This window comes from Triticum urartu, chromosome 3A (assembly GCF_056163025.1).
Source record: "Triticum urartu cultivar PI428250 chromosome 3A, HENAU_Tu73, whole genome shotgun sequence".
NCBI lineage: Eukaryota > Viridiplantae > Streptophyta > Magnoliopsida > Poales > Poaceae > Triticum > Triticum urartu.
This window is the reverse complement of record NC_141875.1, coordinates 432,863,593-432,881,391: the sequence shown is the minus strand read 5'-3', so window position 1 is coordinate 432,881,391 and position 17,799 is coordinate 432,863,593.

The window sequence follows — 17,799 nt, the reverse complement described above, 5'->3', positions numbered from 1 at the left end:
CGTTGAGGCCTCACTGCCCCCTACTACTCCCACCACTAGCCAGGCCCTGCGGCGATGGAAGCCTCACACCGCAGCCGAACCAGTGAACCCTCATACTCTCTCCGCGTGGGCATCCAATGCCGCGTCTTCCCCTGCTCCACGTCTTCCCTGGCTCCTCGTCTTCCCCGGCTCCGCGTCGTCCCCTTCCTAGGCCTCGCCGTCGTCCGCCACCTTGGATGCGCTCGGCGCGGAGTGGTCAACAAGGTCAACGAACGACACCATCGGAAGTAGACTGTGCGTGGAGAGGCTGACAGCTTGGTCCACGGCCGCACGCAAGGAAATGCCTCCTTATTATGCGCAAAATAAAGATTCCACCACCTGACAGCTGGGACCCACCGGAAGAGCCTCTGTATTTCACGAAAAAAACGTTCCCACCACTGACAGGTCGGACCCACCAGCTATATCTTCGCACGGTGGAGCAGTGCTCATCTCGCCCACTGAAGACAAGCTCTACTACACCGTGCAGCTCTGCTTCCAGCAGGGCGAGAAGGTCTCCAACAACATTGCAGAGTACGAAGGCCTCATAGCCATCCTAAAGGTTGCGGTGGTACTGGGGGTGAAGCGTCTCACCATCAGGGGTGACTCGCAGCTCCCTGTCAACTTCTCCAACAAGGTGTATGAGCCAAAGGACGAACACATGGAGGCATACCTCGCGGAAGTGCGCAAGATGGAGAAGCGGTTCCTTGGCTTGGAGTTGCAGCACGTGCCCCGGGGAACCAACAAGGAAGACGACGACATCGCCAGAAGGGCATCCAAGAGACAGCCCCAGGAGCCTGGCGTCTTCGAGGAACGGCTCTTCAAGCCGTCGGTGACACCACCGCTTTCAAGGATAGCGCAGCCTCAGGGAGGAGCTCCCGCAGCCACCAACCGCGGGAGCCCCAGACTGTGGCCCGACCTCGGGAGCGCGTGTACTCTTGGCGCTCGAGCCCCAGGAGGGATGCTGGACCAAGGAATTCAAGGAATACTTGATGCAAGGGACTCTGCCGGAGAAGGAGGAAGACGCGGAGCGTGTGGCCCGGCAAGCCACGGCATAATGCATCCAGGACAGTAAGTTATACAGGAAGCGGGCAAATGACGTTTCACTGTGTTGCATCTCCAGGGAACAAGGGAAAGAGCTGCTAGCTGATGTACACTGCGGGGACTGCGGGCACCACTCATCGTCACAAACCCTCGTCGGCAAGGCATTCCGCAGCGGATTCTACTGGCCTACGGTGCTCAACAACACAGGTGAGCTGGTGAAATCCTGCGATGCCTGCCAATTCCACGCCAAGCAAATCCATCAGCCAGCTCAGGGCCTCCAGACCATTCCACTCTTGTGGCCGTTCGCAGTCTGGGGACTAGACATCCTGGGCCCGTTCCCTCGAGCGCCTAGGGCCTACCTATACCTCTACGTCGCCATTGACAAGTTCACCAAGTGGGTGGGGGTGGAAGGCGTCTGCACCATCCCAGCTGGCTCTGCGGTCAAGTTCATCAAGGCCCTCGTGAGCCGTCTTGGGGTCCCCAACCGCATCATTACCGATAATGGCTTGCAGTTCACCAGTAATCTCTTCAAAACGTACTGTGCTAACCTTGGAACGCAGATCTGCTACGCTTCGGTGGCGCACCCCCGGAGCAACGGTCAAGCCGAACGCGCCAACGTAGAGGTCCTGAGAGGCCTCAAGACCAGGACCTTCAAGAAGAAGCTCGAAGCCTACGGCAGGGGCTGGCACGACAAGCTCCAATCCATGCTGTGGTCCATCCGCACCACCGCCACCAAGCCAACGGGCGAGACCTCGTTATTCCTCGTCTACGGAGCAGAAGCGGTCCTCCCTCATTAGGTCAAGCATCGCTCCGCACGGGTCCGGGTGTTTGATGAGACGCAGCAGGACGCCACGCGGGGGATGGACCTCGTGCTGGGGAGGAACACCGTCGTGAAGCTGCACTACAGGCGGCAAGATACCAGTAGGCACTACGGCGGTACCACTGTCGCAGCGTGCGCTCCAGGACGCTCAAGGTGGGTGACCTCGTCCTGAGGCGGGTGCTCTCCAGGGAAGGGCTGCATAAGCTCTCACCCATGTGGGAGGGCCCGTTCAAGGTCGTCCATGTCTCCAGGCCTGGCGCCGCGCACCTGGAGACACAGGACGGGGTACCCATCCAGAACGCCTGGAACATCCAGCACCTCTGGAAGTTCTACCCATGAAGAAAGGCCTGGCGCTATGAAGCAAGGCCCAGTGCATGTGAAGGTCTCCGCTCGTGACACTCTCACGTAATAATGAGTGGGGTTGTACATGCCCCGGAGTCTCAGGAGTGCCGCCCTCGGGCCTTGGGGGCTCACACCCACGTCCTAGTGGCAGCACTTAGCTCCGCGCTGGTGAGAAGACTTGAAGACTAGACTAGGTGCTGGACGCGGCTTTTCATTTGCTTTCCGTAGTTGGCTCACCCTCTTTTAATTGAAATTGCTTCTTGTGTTCTTCGCTGATTTGGTTTTCTCGCCCTTTGTCTCTATTTCCGTCTTCAGTGTGGCCTGCACTCTCTCTCGCATTCCTTGTGAGGGGGCTGGACGGGTGCCCTCGTGAGCGTTTTTCCTTTTTCTGCCTTTCATCTGCTTTTCGCGAGGCACCCTCGTCTGAGCCCACAAGCTGCCGCACCTCTCCTAATCCGTACCCCTCGGCTACCGTGATACGAAGCGCTGGGTCAAGGCCAGCGACTCCTGTGACCAAGGCTCGGGTGAATGACATGCCTCTTAACGAATTTTTTGCAGTTCCTAAGCGCCTACCAGGCCAAGGAGTCCTCGACAGGCACCAGGAAGCAAGCGCCTCGTGAGGAGGAGACTACTCCGAGCAAGCCAAGCTAAGTTATCTCTACATAAAACGATGATGTTGTGACACAGCATAGGAACGATAAACATAGCATAATACTTGAGAAATCATAGTTCGTTGCACGCCCCTCGGGGGCACATACTGGCTTCTTTCTTAATACAGGAAGGAAAGGAAGAGCAAAATAAAAGCGGCACGTGCCCCTACAGCGATCAGCGAGGGCAGGCTCTTGGCGTCGTCCCGAGCTCAGCCAGACCCCTCCTCGCGCTTCACAGAGGCGCAGTGACGAGACGTGGTTGGCCCCAAGGGCGGGTTCGCCCTCATCCTCATCACGACCATCACCAAGGTCGAGCACCTCCTCGCCGTCGTTGACCTCGGGGCAGCACCCGGCGTGGTGACCATCTTCCCCAAACACCCTCATGAAGAGGGTCGCGTCACCGTCATACTTGAAATGGAGGGTGCACCGCCTGCACAGGCAGCGCGCGCGGGCAAACGTCTGCCAGCCGCAGGCCAGGGCTATGTTGCCCGAGGCGGAGACCTCAACCACGACCCAGGAAGCCCTGCTACAGCAGCCGTCCCCCTATAGCCAGAGCCCGCCTGGACCTGAGGCCGGCAGCTCATCGGTGAAAAAGCGCGGGAGCTGAAGCCAGTTGCCGGTCGGGTTCTCCGACCAGACGACGAACTCCGGCAACACCTCCGCTGAGTGGAAGCGTGGCCGGGGAGGCCGCGCGAGCACGGCATGTCTCCCTTCCTCAATAGGACTGCCATGACCGAAGCGACCCCTGCCATGCGAAGCGGCACCGCCGCGGCTGCGGGGGTCCTCGGCGGGGGTCGCGGTGTGCTTGCGAGTACGGCCGTGTCCATGCCTGGGCACCGGAGAGCCGGACCCCTCGCGAGGGGCCTTCCCCTTCTCCGCGGCGGAGAGCCTCTTCAACGGTGCCATTGGTGTCGGAACTGACGATGGAGCAAAGGGGGAGAAGCAAGCGGAATGGGAAGAGATGGGCGATGGGGGCTCTGCCCCCTTCCCATTTATAGCAGGAGAAGGCCAACCAGCGCCCCTCATGATCACAGGTAATGATGGTTTTTCCTTGCATGTAGCAGGGACTCACCAAATTGGGAAGTTGCCGAGGCAGCGTGGGGAAGCGGAGACGCCCACATCCAATCAACCGCCACGTGTCGACCAAGGCCACAGGCTATTGGGGCCCGCAGCGCTCCGCACTTGCCCTTTGGCTTTGCCTCGAAGCCAAGCCCGAGCGTGCCTTGGGCCCGGGGGCTACTGTCGGCGTTCTAGGAATGGGGGTCCCCAGACTTGCCTGCCTGCGGCCCACAGCGTGGCTCTGCAAGTGGGTCCGTACGGCCCATCTTCACCAACAAGCATTCGAGACCCTCGCGAGGGACCAAGCTTCGCGAGGCGGACGACACAAGACCTCCTAGGAGCGGCCTCACCAGGCTGGCTCGCGAGGGGTGGAGAGATCAAGGCCAGGCAAACCTCGCGAGGTTCCATTGAGGTGAGCCATGACGATCGAGACCAGGCGGGCGCCAGCACGCACAGTGTCCTTATTTCCTCTTTGGTGCTAAGGAGGCAAGCGTAGACGAGGAGTACCGAGGCATCAGGCAAAGTTTTCCATATCGGTGCAACAAGACCAAGACCAGCAGGACAACGAGACGGAGGTTATCGTGGAGCCCAAGACGGCGTCACCACCAGAGCCTTTGGCAGGCGAAGACCACATTTGTCAGGATAGCTTGTACTAGTTGTCTCCCTTCGAATTTGGCCGTTGTGGGATCCTTTCCCGCTCAATATTTGGGGAGAGGACCAAGGCCTCTATAAATAGGAAAAGCCACCACCATAGCTAGGGGACAGATCATCCTCAGCCACACAAGCACACCAAGCACAAGAACACCTCGCCTCAGGAGGCTGTTTTCCCTTGTACTGTTCACCCTCAGTTTGAGAGGTAATCCACCACAACACACTGGAGTAGGGTATTACACCACAATGGTGGCCCGAACCAGTATAAATCTTGTGTCTCTTGTGTTGCGAGTTCGACGAATTAGCCTTAGAGAACGTGGAGAGGTTGAGGGCATGAGTAGGTAGGGGGAGATCTTCATGCGCACCCTAGTGTGCGAACCTTGAGGGTTTTACCAGAACCCGAAATCCGACATAGCCATCCCTCTACTCACTCACACCTGCTGTTATTCTCCGGTGACGGCAGACGAACCAGTAAACCCTCATATAGTCATACTCTCCTCCGCGTGGGAAACAACTGCCGAGTCTTCCTTGGCTCCGTGTTGTTCCCTTCCTAGGCCTAGCCGTCGTCCACCGACCTGGTGCTCTCGGCGCGGCCTGGTCAACGATTGACATGCATCTGAATTGGACTGTACGTGGAGAGGCTGATAGCTGGGTCCACGGCCGCACGCAAGGAAATGCCTCCTTATTACGTGCAAAATAATGATTCCTCCACCTGACATCTGGGACCCACCAAAAGGGCCTTTGTATTTCACCAAAAAAAACGTTACCGTCACTGACAGCTCGGACCCACCAGCTATATCTTCGCACACAAGGAAGTGCCTCCTTATTACGCACAAAAAAATGAATACTCCCCCTGCTAGCTGGGACCCAGTATAGTGGGAGGCTGACTTGTGGGCCTACTAAGTTGACGGGGATGGAGGGCTTTGTCAACTTGGTCAATATGCATGATTCTAGCTCCAGTGACCGTACGATGTCCATCCAATGGTCGTAGTGCTTCTTCAACCTCTGGTCTTCTTGCTCTAGCCGCCCAAACCACCGCCGGTCGTGCCTCGTGCTCCTGCCTCCCGTGGCCGGCTGCGATGCCGCAGAGGCCTCACCGCCCCTACTACTCCCATCGCTGGCCAGGCCATCCCTCTACTCACCCACACCCCATGTTATTCTGCGACGACGGCAGCCTCAGACCGCAGCTGAACCTGTGAACCCTCGTACTCCTCTCTGCATGGGCATCCACTGCCGCGTCTTCCCTGGCTCTGCGCCGTCCCCTTCCTAGGCCTCGCCGTCGTCCACCACCTTGGTGCTCTCAGCGCGGCGTGGTCAATGTGGTCAACGACTGACTTCCATCAGAAGAGTACTGTACGTGGAGAGGCCAACAACTGGGTCCACGGCACCCGCAAGGAAGTGCCTCCTAATTACGCGCAAAATAATTATTCCTGCACCTGACAGTGCGGACCCACCGGATGGGCCACCATATTTCATGAAAAAAACGTTTCCCCCCTGACTACTCGGACCCACCAGCTACATCTTCGCACGCAAGGAAGTGCATCCGGGTAAAAAAACGATTCGCCCCCTGACTGCTGGGACCTACCAGCTATATCTTCGCACGCAAGTAAGTGCCTGACAGTCGGGACCCACCTGGTTGAAGCATACGTAGCATTGTCATTCTGGTCGTGAACGTGTACGTACATACTGGTCGATGTAGTGTGCGCACGTGTTGCAGTAGAGGCGCGCATGTAGCATGTACACGTACGTACAGCGGCCAGTGTGCAAGAAAGAAAATACGGCCACGTACGTACATATGGGCGGGGTCTCGAACGCCTACTCGCGCATATGTACGGCCAGGGCTCATGTACATCGCTGGGTCGGAACGGAGAAATAGCGTCGTCGTCATGTTCATGGGGAGGCAATAGAATGCGTGGTGTTCATCAGGAGGCAACGGAATGCGTAGGAGCCAACCGGCTTGGACAGAACAGCCGATGGAAACGAGGCATGGTGTACCGCAGAACGGAGTAAACGGCCTTGTGCTCGACCAGCCACGGTCGAAACAGGATCCTGTTCATCGGGAAGGGTCTGGCGTACCGCAAAACGGAGGAAACGGACTTGTGTTGGATCTCCTATGGTCGAAACGGGGTCCTGTTGATCGGGAGGGGTGCCGTGTACCGCAAAATGAAGGAAACAGACTTGTGTTGGAGCGCTATGGTCGAAACGGGGGTCCTGTTTATCGGGAGGGGTGTGGCATACCGCAAAACGGGACTCCACGGGGTACTGTTCATCTCCACCGTTGACCCGCTCCAACCTCCACGGGCTACTGTTCATCCACCATCGACCTCCTCCAGCCTCCACCTGCGACTGTTCATCCACGGGCTCCTGTTCATCCAGCCTCCACCGCGCGCCACCCCACCAGCTACTGTTCAACCAGCCCTCTCAACGGGATCTTGTTCAACCACCCCTCCACGAGCTACTATTCATCCAGCCCCCACAGGGTCGTCCTGTTCATCCAGCCCCAACCGGCTCGATTGAGCAGGGTCCTGTTCATCCAGAGGCAACACCACGGGGTCCTGTTCATCCAGCCCCAACCGGCTCGATCGAGCAGGGTCCTGTTCATCCAGAGGCAACACCACGGGGTCCTGTTCATCCAGCCCCACCAGGAACTGTTCATCCAACCCCCCCTAGCAACGCTCACTGTTCATCCAGAGGCAGCATCAATCGGCTTCAGCTAGTAGCAGTAGGGAAGGAATCACTCGGGTTTAGTAACGTAGGCAGTGCAATTGCTCGGGTTCAATTAGAGCCCAACGCCTCACACACACACGTGTACGTGTACGAGAGAAACACACATCGCTCGGCCCCGGACCACCCACCATAACCGGGAACTCCTCGAAATTTTCCTCGCCCTCGCTTCTACCACGGTTTTTTCCATCATGGACAGCCCAAAGAATGTCATGCAGCTGCGTCTCCGCCCCGCCCAGGACGAAAAGCCCATTTTTTCTGTCATGATTTTTTGTCATAGAAGTAGGAGCCCACCACATCTATGATAATACCGGGTTTTGTCACAATTATCATCATAGAAGTGTTATAAGTATGACAGAAAAAAAATTCGTTCGGCCCAAAATGTCATGGATGTGTCTTTTTTGTAGTGCATATTGATAGCTCCTCAATCTTCGAACACTTCATCCACACAAAACTTTAACAAAAACTTTGTGAGATCCATTAGTGTAATAAAGCAAATCACTCCCTTTAGGTACTGTTGCAAACTTATTCCAATTTCATATTAGAACTATATCTACTGTATTCCAACTTCACCGTGGTTCATACCCCTCGATACTACCCATAGATTCATCAAAATAAGCGAACAACTCATAGAAAATAGAATCTATCAAAAATAGGACAGTCTGTAGTAATCTAGAAGTTTAGTAAACTTCTCTAACTCCAAAAAATTCTAAAAAATGACAACTTAAACAATTTGTACAGAAGTAAGGTGCAAAAAAATTCAGACCCATTTGACTTTCTAGTAAAAAAATTAAAATCATGTGCTACAGCCAAAGTTTTTGTTTTTGTACTATACATAGTAAACAAGCAACCTAATCATCCTAAAACCGTAGCTTGGCACATTATTTTTATAATACTACGGATATATACAAGGGGATAATTATTTTCAGAGAAGCTTCCATGAAATTTTTTACATTGTTCCCATGAGCATGAACACAAGTGCTCAAGGTCGACCCTCATTTATTCAATGCATAATCTTCCAATCACTTCTCTTATTGAAAAACTTTTTAGGTATGAGAGGCAAGTAAATTTTTTTGTATTTTCATCCTTTCAATTTTTTTGTATGTTTCACCCACAACTAAATGGAAACAAAAAGGAAAAACAAAATCTACTTAGTGAAGAAAGCAAACAAGCACACACGAGAATATCAACCCCACGCTATTGCTCCCTGGCAACGGCGCCAGAAAAGAGCTTGATAATCCCCAAGTGCAGGGAATCATCGTAGCAATTCCCAATGGTGGAAGTGATAAGTATGGAGTGTCGAACCCACAAGAAGCTAAAGGTAAGATCAATATTCTCTCAAGTCCTATCTGCCACAGATACGACCCTACGTACACCGAACGTTTGCTTCCAACTAGAAACGAGAAATAAAACTACGTTGTGGGTATGAAGAGGATAACTTTGCATGGTATCGGAGAAATAAAATATAAAAGTAGGTGCTGTTATCATAAAGTTTGAATATATTACTAAATATTATAAATAACGAGTGTGGAATAATGGTGGATCAGTGTGCGGAATTGTCCTAGGCAATTGTTATGAAGACCGGTAGTCATCATTGCAATTTCATATGAGGGAGAGGCATAAGCTAACATACTTTCTCTTCTTGGATCATATGCACTTATGATTGGAAATCTAGCAAGCATCCGCAACTACTAAAGATCATTAAGGTAAAACCCAACCATAGCATTAAAGCATCAAGTCCCCTTTATCCCATATGCAACAACCCCCTTACTCGGCTTTATGCTTCTGTCACTCAAGCAACCAACTATAAGCGAATCATGAACGTATTGCAACACCCTACAACGAGAATCCCTCATGCTTGCGCGACACAGAGGGCACAATAGGACAGCACCAAAATAAAACATACAGCTCAAACCAATCTAGATCATTAATCAACCCAAAGACAAAGGATATCTACTCAAAACATCATATGATGGAAACACATCATTGGATCATAATATGTGGCATAAAGAACCATGTTCAAGTAGGGATTATAGCGGGGTGCGCGAGATTGGACCGTGTAAAAGAGATGTGGATGGTGATGTTGATGAAGACGATCACCGCGGCGATGATTCCCCTCCCGATGGCACTCTGGTGCCACCGAGAGAGAGGAGGAGAGGTTATCCCCCTTGTGCTTCCTCCTCCATGGCCTCCCCCTTGGATGGGGAGAGGTTCTCCTCTGGTCCTTGGCCTTCATGGTGATGATGGCTCCTCCAGGATCCTCCTCCATTGCCTCCGGTGATGATGGTCCCCTCCGGCAGGGAGCCAGAGAGGGCCTAGATTGATTTCTCGTGGCTACAGAGGCTTGCAGCGGCGGAACTTCCAGTCTAGGTTAATTTCTGGAGGTTTGGGTATTTATAGGAGAGGTTGGCGTCGAGAACAAGTCAGGGGCCCCACGGGTAGTCCACGAGGCACAGGGGCATGCCCAGGGGGGTGGGCGTGCCCCCCACCCTCGTGGGGCCCATGGGACTCCCCTCCGGTAGATTTTTGTTCCAGTACTTTTTATATTTTCCAGAAAAATTATCCGTTAATTTTCATCGCCTTCTGAGAACTTTTATTTCTGCACAAAAACACCACCACGGTAGTTCTGCTGAAAATAGCGTTAGTCCGGGTTAGTTCTAATCAAATCATACCAAAATCATATAAAACTATTGTAAACATGGCATGAATACTTCATAAATTATAGATACGTTGTAGACGTATCAGCAACCTACCGGTTTCGAAGACCCCGATCACCCCTCTCACGTTTATGAACTCCATAAGGCGCTCTATGGACTTAAACAAGCACCTCGTGCTTGGTATGATCACCTTATGGCGTTCCTAAGCGGGAAGGGTTCCAGATCAGGGTAATAGATTCCACTGTCTTTAAAAAGAGGGTAAAAGGAGAATTGTTTGTGTGCCAAATATATCTTGATGATATTATCTTTGGTTCCACTAACCATGCTATTAACCTTCAGTTTGAGAATCTTATGACTAAGGAATTTCCTATGACCATGATGGGAGAGTTGAAGTTCTTCCTCGGTTTTCAATTGAAGCAATTGAGAGGATGAACCTTCATCAACCAACCTCTTTATATTCAAGACATGATCAAGAGGTTCAAAATGCAAGATGTCAAGTCCATGAAGACACTAATGCCCACAAATGGACAACTTAATCTTAATCCCAATGGTAAAGAAGTGGATCAAAAGGTGTATCGCTCGATGACGGATTCCTTGCTTTACCTTTGTGCATCTAGACCAGATATTATGTTGAGTGTGTGTATGTGTGCAAGATTTCAATCTGCTCCCAAGGAGAGCCATTTTTAGGCGGTGAAAAGGATCCTTCAATATTTGGTTCATACCCCAGACTTGGCCTTTAGTATCCCAAAGGATCAACATTCAAGTTAGTGGGATACTTGAATTCGGATTGGGCCAGAGACAAGGTTGATTGCAAGTCCACTTCCGATTCATGTCAATTCCTAGGGAGATCTTTGGTAAGTTGGTCTTCAAAGAAGCAAAATTGTATATCTCTCGACCGCAGAAGCGGGGTACATTTTGCCGGAAGTTATTGTGCAAAGTGATACGTCTCCAACGTATCTATAATTTTTTATTGTTCCATGCTGTTATATTATCATTCTTGGATGTTTTATAATCATTTTATAGTCATTTTATATTATTTTTTGGTACTAACCTATTGACATAGTGCCAAGTGCCAGTTGCTGCTTTTTGCATGTTTTTTACATCACGGGAAATCAATATGAAACGGAGTCCGAATGCAACGAAACTTTTTGTGGATTTTTTTTGGCCAAGAAGACATCCAATGGGCCGGAGAAGCGCCTAGGGATGCTTCGAGGGTAGCACAACCCACCAGGGTGCGCCTAGAGGCCCAGGCGCGCCCTGGTGGGTTGTGCCCACCTCGGGTGCCTCCCGAACCAACTCTTTGCTCTATAAATACTCCAATATTCCAAAAACCCTAGGGGAGTCGACGAAAATCAATTCTAGCCGCCGCAGAGTCCAGAACCACCAGATCCAATCAAGATACCATCATGGAGGGGTTCATCATGCCCATTGGTGCCTCTCTGATGATGCGTGAGTAGTCTTTTTGTCGGTGTTCTGGGAACGGGGGTCCCCAGACTTGCCTGCCTGCGGCCTGCGGCGTGGCTCAAAAGGGGGCCCAGCACGGCCCGTCTTCATCAACACAGACCCAAGACCCTCGCGAGGGGCCATGCCTCGCGGGGAGGATGACACGGAGCTTCCTCAGGCACGGCCTCATCAGGCTGGCTCGTGAGGAGGCGGAGAGATCAAGGCGGGGAACCTCACGAGGTGCCCGTGACGCAAGCCATGACGACCAAAGGCGCCAGGCGGGCGCCAGCCGCGCAGTGTCCTCCTTTCCTCTTTGGTGCAAAGGGAGCAAGCGCAGGCGAGAGCATCAAACAAAGGCACCCGTTTTGGTGCAACGAGACCGAGACCAGTCCAACGGCAGAGAGGAAGTCATTGTGGAGCGCAAGCCAGCGTCACCACCAGAGTCTTTGGCAGGCGAGGACCAACTTTAGTCAGGATAAGTGTACCAGATGTTCCCCTTCAAAATGGCCAATTGTTGGCGCCCTTCCCGCTCAATATTTCGGAAGAGGCCCAGGGCCTTTGCCTATATATAGGACTAGCCACCCCCAGGGTAGAGAGGGGGAAAAAGAGATCGGATTAGATCGAAATCAGAGAGAGAATCGAGAAGAGAGAGAGAGAGAAGGGTGACTGAACTCCTCCCAGCAATTCATCCCCTCAGCCAAGAACAGACCCTCGCGAGGCTGTTCTTCCTTGTATTGCTCATCATCATCAGCCCAAGAGGCAATCCACCACACCACACACTGGAGTAGGGTATTACACCACAACGGTGGCCCGAACCAGTATAAACCCTGTGTCTCTTGTGCTGTTCTTTCCATAGCTTAGATCTTAGTGAGGCGGAGGGGTGCAGGTAGGTAGAAGGCGAAATCTCCGCGCGCACCCTAGTGTTCGAACCCCAAGGGTCTGCCAGAACCCGAAATCCGACATTTGGCGCGCCAGGTAGGGGGGCACCGGAATTCGTCTTCCACCACCCCGTTCTCCTCCGACCATCGTGTCCATGTCTAACGCTCGTCGGGCCCGCGCCGAGCGCCGGGCCGCTCTCGCTTCCCATGTTGCCCAGACGGCTCCTGTTGGCGGGCGTCCTCGCCGTTCCCCGTCAACGCCGCCACCGGCCCGGCGGGGGACGAGCAGCAAGCGTCGTCTCAGCACCCGTCCGTGCGGCAAGACGGCCGCACCGCTACTTCCTCGCTCACCCCAGCTGGTTCTTCGTCCCGCGCGCTCTGCGCACCCATGGAGGTTCGAGCTGCGCTCATCGTGGCAAACGAGCTCCTGCGCTACCGTCCCGTCGACGACGTCTACGAAGAATGGCTCTACCGCGTCGCCGAGCTCGTCTGCGCCGCAGGGGGCTCTCCTGCGCCGTCCGTTCTGCTGCACCGCACCCCGCCCCGCGCGGGCGACGAAGCTCCGGTGGCGCCCCAGCCGCCTCCTCCTCAAGAAGGCGCCATGGCTCCAAGGCGCGTGGCCCCTGGGCGGAACCGGCTCCGTCAGGTGCCAGCGCAGCAAGAGCAGAGCTGCCAAGAAGTCCCTCGCCCGCAAGAAGCTGCCCGGGCGCTCCCTGCTCCAGCACGTCGCGACCATGCTCCTGCTCCCGCACGTCAAGACCCCGCGCTGCTCCCAGCTGCAGCGCGTGGGGAAATGCAAGACCAAGCTCTCCATCACCCAAGGCCTCCCGTGGCCACAGCAGGCTGCCGTGCCTTCACCACCGAGCTACGCAGCGTTGCGTGGCCCGGCAAGTTCAAGCCAGACCTGCCTCCTCGTTATGACGGCATGGCCGACCCTACGGAGTTCCTCCAGCTCTATGAGCTGGGCATCGAAGCTGCCAACGGAGACGAGAAGGTCATGGCGAACTGGTTTCCCATGGCGCTCAAGGATGGGGCCCGCACCTGGCTCCTAAACCTGGCTCCAGGCACGATCTCCTCCTGGGACGAGATGCGCAGCCGCTTCATTGCCAACTTCCAAGGTACTCGCGCCCGGCCACCCGCCGTGAGCAACATGTGCCGCATCAAGCAACAACCCGGAGAGACCCTGCAGAAGTACATCCAGCACTTCAACAACGCACGCCTCAAGATTCCCAAGGTGACCGAGGAGGCCATCATCTCAGCCTTCTCCGATGGCGTGCGCGATGTCAAGATGAAGGAGGAGCTGGTGATGCATGAAGACCTGTGCACTTCCTTGGAGTTGTTCAACTTGGCAACCAAGTGCGACAGGGCTGAGGAAGGGCGTCTCTCCCTCCTCGAGCTGCCTGCCGCAGACCCAGAAGAGAAGAAGCCCAAGGCCAAGGACGTGAAGCACAAGGGGGCTGCCGTGCTCGCGGCAGAACCAGACACCAAGCGGGGCAGAGATCAGCCCGAATCTCCCAAGGGCAGTCGGTACTGTGTGTACCACGACCTCCACACCCACAACACCAACGAATTTCAAGAGCTCCAAACCGTGCGAGAAGGAAGGATCGGCCGTCGCCCCGACCGTGGTGACCGGGGCTACGGTCGAGGAGGAGGAAGGAACGCAGGACGCTGGGAAGACCGTTGCCCGTGCCAAGGGTGGCGCAATCGACCTCGCGAGGATCGCTGGCAAGACCCGCCTCGCGAGGGAGACTGGAGGGATCAGCCTCGCGAGGATCGCCCGCAAGGCAACGCAGGCCTCCCTCCGCTGCCACCGCAGCCAAGGAGAAACGAGGATCGCCATCAGGACGAGGGGGTTGGGGGCTTCTAGGAGCCGCGCGCGATCGCCTGCATCCTGGGCGGGGCTCAAGCCCCAGCCTCTCAACGCATCTTCAAGCAGTTCGCCCGCGAAGTGAATGCAGTCCTCCCCAAGCTCGAAGCCATGCGCCCTCTCAGGTGGTCGGCGTGCGCCATCACGTTCAGCTCAGCAGATCAGCTCAAGTGTGCGGCCACAGCCAGAGTCCTCCCGATGCTTTGTTCCCCAATCATCAGCAACGTGGTGGTCACCAAGACCCTCATCGATGGCGGGGCAGGGCTCAACGTCCTGTCCGTGGAAACATTCAACAATCTCCAAGTGCCCTACAACCAGCTTCGGCCAACCAAGCCTTTCTCCGGAGTCACCGACGGCTCCACGGTCCCGATTGGGCAGGTCCGCCTCCCTGTCATCTTCGAGGCACGCGACAACTACCGCACCGAGCTCATCGACTTTGACGTCGCTCACATTCGCCTGCCGTACAACACCATCCTTGGGTACCCAGCGCTGGCCAAGTTCATGGCCGTAACTCACCACGGCTACAACGTCCTCAAGATGCCAGGAAGTGGCGGGGTCATCACGGTGCCCTGTGAAGAGAAGGACGCGGTGTGTTCCCTGGAACGAGCCTTTCATGCCGCATCACTGGAAGACCCGGATCGCGGAAGCAGGAGGCTTCCCGAGACCGCCCCCAAGAAGAAGAAGACATCGTCCGGCCTGGCCCCTCAGGAGGCAGGCCCCTCAGGGCCCGCGCCTGCCTAGGGGGAACCTCCTTCCATCGCATAGGAAAGCGCGCTCGGTGCCCTCCTCATGCAGGGCTCGGGGGCTCTCCCCTGGAGGGCCACCGACCTGACTAAGGTCACGAGGGAGGCGCTTGGGCACCACATGGAGGCGTGCTTTGAAGCACGTTTCCCTTAAGAAGGAGTAAGGCAAGGAGGGCCAGACCCTCAGGAGTTCGTCAGCAAGGCCATTCAGGAGCTACAGGAGTCAAGAGTCATGAGAGGCGGCCGCCGCCTACCAGCTGTGGCTCCCCATCCAGGCGAGGATGGTGGGCTGCGCATCTGCATCGACATACCAGGGCTCAATCGAGTCGCCTCTCTGGAGCGCCTCTGGCCCTCGCGAGTGGGGCGCTGCGAAGGTCCACCCCACAGCTATGTCCGCATGCCTTACGGCTTGCCGAACGTGGCTGCCACGTACCAGCGCCTCATAAGGGGCATCATGGAGGCTCAAGAGGCCAGGCGTTCCGCAGCCCTGGCGGAGATGGAGATGGTCCGCGAGGAGCCACCAGCGCCTCCGGAGCCTCCCGAGGCCCCTGGGCCTGGGGGCTCGTGAGGATCGGCTTCCGCAGCCCACCGAGTCTGCTACACCAACACTCCTTCGTCCTGAATATCATCAGGTGACATCTTTCAAGTTTTACTTCCAGCTGGGAGCGCCCCCCAGGGCTGCATTATTCCCAGGCCGCGTGGGTCCGTCCCTGCGGCATGTATCCCTTTTATTTCATGTTGTTAGCTTACCTTGTTGGGGGTGCCCCACGGGCTGCATCATCCCCAAGTCGCTCGGGCCTGACCCAGTGATGTCCGCCTTCCCAGCATCTATTTGAATGAATACACTCCTTCGCGGCTAATGTGTTTGACCTAGTTGCCCACTCAACTGACGCCAACTGACGGAACTGCTCCCAAACGGCACGACGCTTGCGCATGGGTCCGTCCCTGCAACGCCGACAAACCTGAATGGCTGAGCTCTGGCCGCGGCAGCCCTGCATGGCGCCACCTCGTCAAGCCTTCAGTGCCTCATCGCCCCTCGGAAGCAACCAACGGCTGACTGTCAATTGTCATGGCAACCCCTTGTTCTTTCTGTGATGGGTCTACAGGATCTCCTAAAGGAGCTGCGTCAGGCGAGGCCCTTGCGGTGTCTCCTACTCTCATCCGCGCGAACCGCTTGCACGTTAAAGGGGGGGTGCCTGAGCATCGCGACTCAGGGCTCCTACTGGCTCTCCAGCCCTCACCCTCTGGCCTTGTCCACGGCATCACGACCTAGCATACCAGCGACGGCTGAGACTCACTCGAGGGCCGAGACCCGAGGACGTAGAGCAGAAAGGGGAGCAAAGGCGAGAGGGGAGTGACACGCGAGGACCTCACCGAGCAACCTCACGCCTGCCGATACACGTACCCGGCGACACACCAGAGAGCGGCCCCTGATTCTCGAGATAAGTCACCACCCGGAAGCACCAGCTACCATGGCACCTTCCCCGCGCCTAATGCAATCCCGTGTTTGCGACGCCACTCTCCTTTCTCACCGAATGACGGCTGCTTGAGCGCCAAAGGGTACCTCCTGAGCATCGCGACTCAGGGGCTCTTACCGGACCCTGGGTCGCTCACCTCCTGGCCTTGACTACGGCATCGCGACCTGGCATACCAGCGACGGCTGAAGCCGCCTTGGGACTGGGACCTATCGGCATAGAGCACCAAGCCCTCGTGAGGTTCGAAAGGGAGAACTGAGCTAAGACGGAATGAGCAACTCGCACAGTTCTATGACAAGGGTTATATTAACAAAACAGGATCACAGGCACCTTACAGGCCCCCACGGGATGCGTCTTTGATTCCTCGCAGGGAACAGATCCTAAAAGGACGCTAACTATGCGCGCCCCTGCAAAAGACGCCATCATCAACAGTGGGCCGTCAAGCACCGGCGCCAACCCCATCCAGATCAGAGTCGGCGACGGCCTGACGAGCCCGCCCTGCTCCAGGAGCGGCGCCGGCTCGGGGGCTCGTAGCTGTCGTCGCTCGTCTCCGGAGTCACGAAGAGCTTGCCGGAGTCGCTGGAACCTCCAACGCCTCTGCCGCCTGAGGAGCCGCCAAGGGAGCGGTCGGCGGGCCCAGTCCTCGCCGTAGCAGGGTCCCGACCACCTCTCCCGGGGCAGCACTCTAGCCAGCGCCCGTTAGCATCAAAGTCCTTGAAGAACATCACCGAAGCACCGTCGTACTCCAAGTGGATCGCGAGGGCGCCTCTTGTCCTGCAAACCCGGGCGATTTCGCTCCAGCCTCGAGTAATGAAGACCTCGCCCGGGGCAACGACCGCGACCTCTGCCTCGGTCGCGAGGGTGTTGCAGCCGGCGTGCTGCAGCCAAAGCTCCAGGAGTTCTCCTTGCGGGATGATGGAGGCGAAGAAGGGAGGAAGGCGAATCCAAGACTGAGGAGGCATGGCGGCGTGGAGCACGAACTCTCGGGAGGAGCCCTCGGTGTGAACCCCAGGGGGGACGACCCACACCTTCGTGACCCGTCGGCGGCGCCGCCTGTGGCGATCGGCATCGACTCCTTCAGAGCCCTCGATGTGGGCGTACAAGGGAAGTGGGAACCCCGGCGGTGGCCGCTCGCACCAGGGCCTCGACACTACCTGATGGGCCCCCTCGTCCCGGCTGCGGAGGGCGAGCCATTTCTTCGGCGGGAGCGGGTCTGGTTCCTCTCGGGGAGCCTTTCCCTTCTCTGCCGTCGAGAACCGGTGGATCGGAGCCATCGCAGCAAGATGGAGCAAGGACCGGGAAGAAGGAGAAGCAAGAAGGGATGGACTGGAAGGGCGCGCGCCGTTCCGTACTTATGGCCGGCGAAGGCCAACCGCCAACCTCCACGATCGCAGGTAATCATGACCCGCTTTGCATGCAAGGACTTATCCA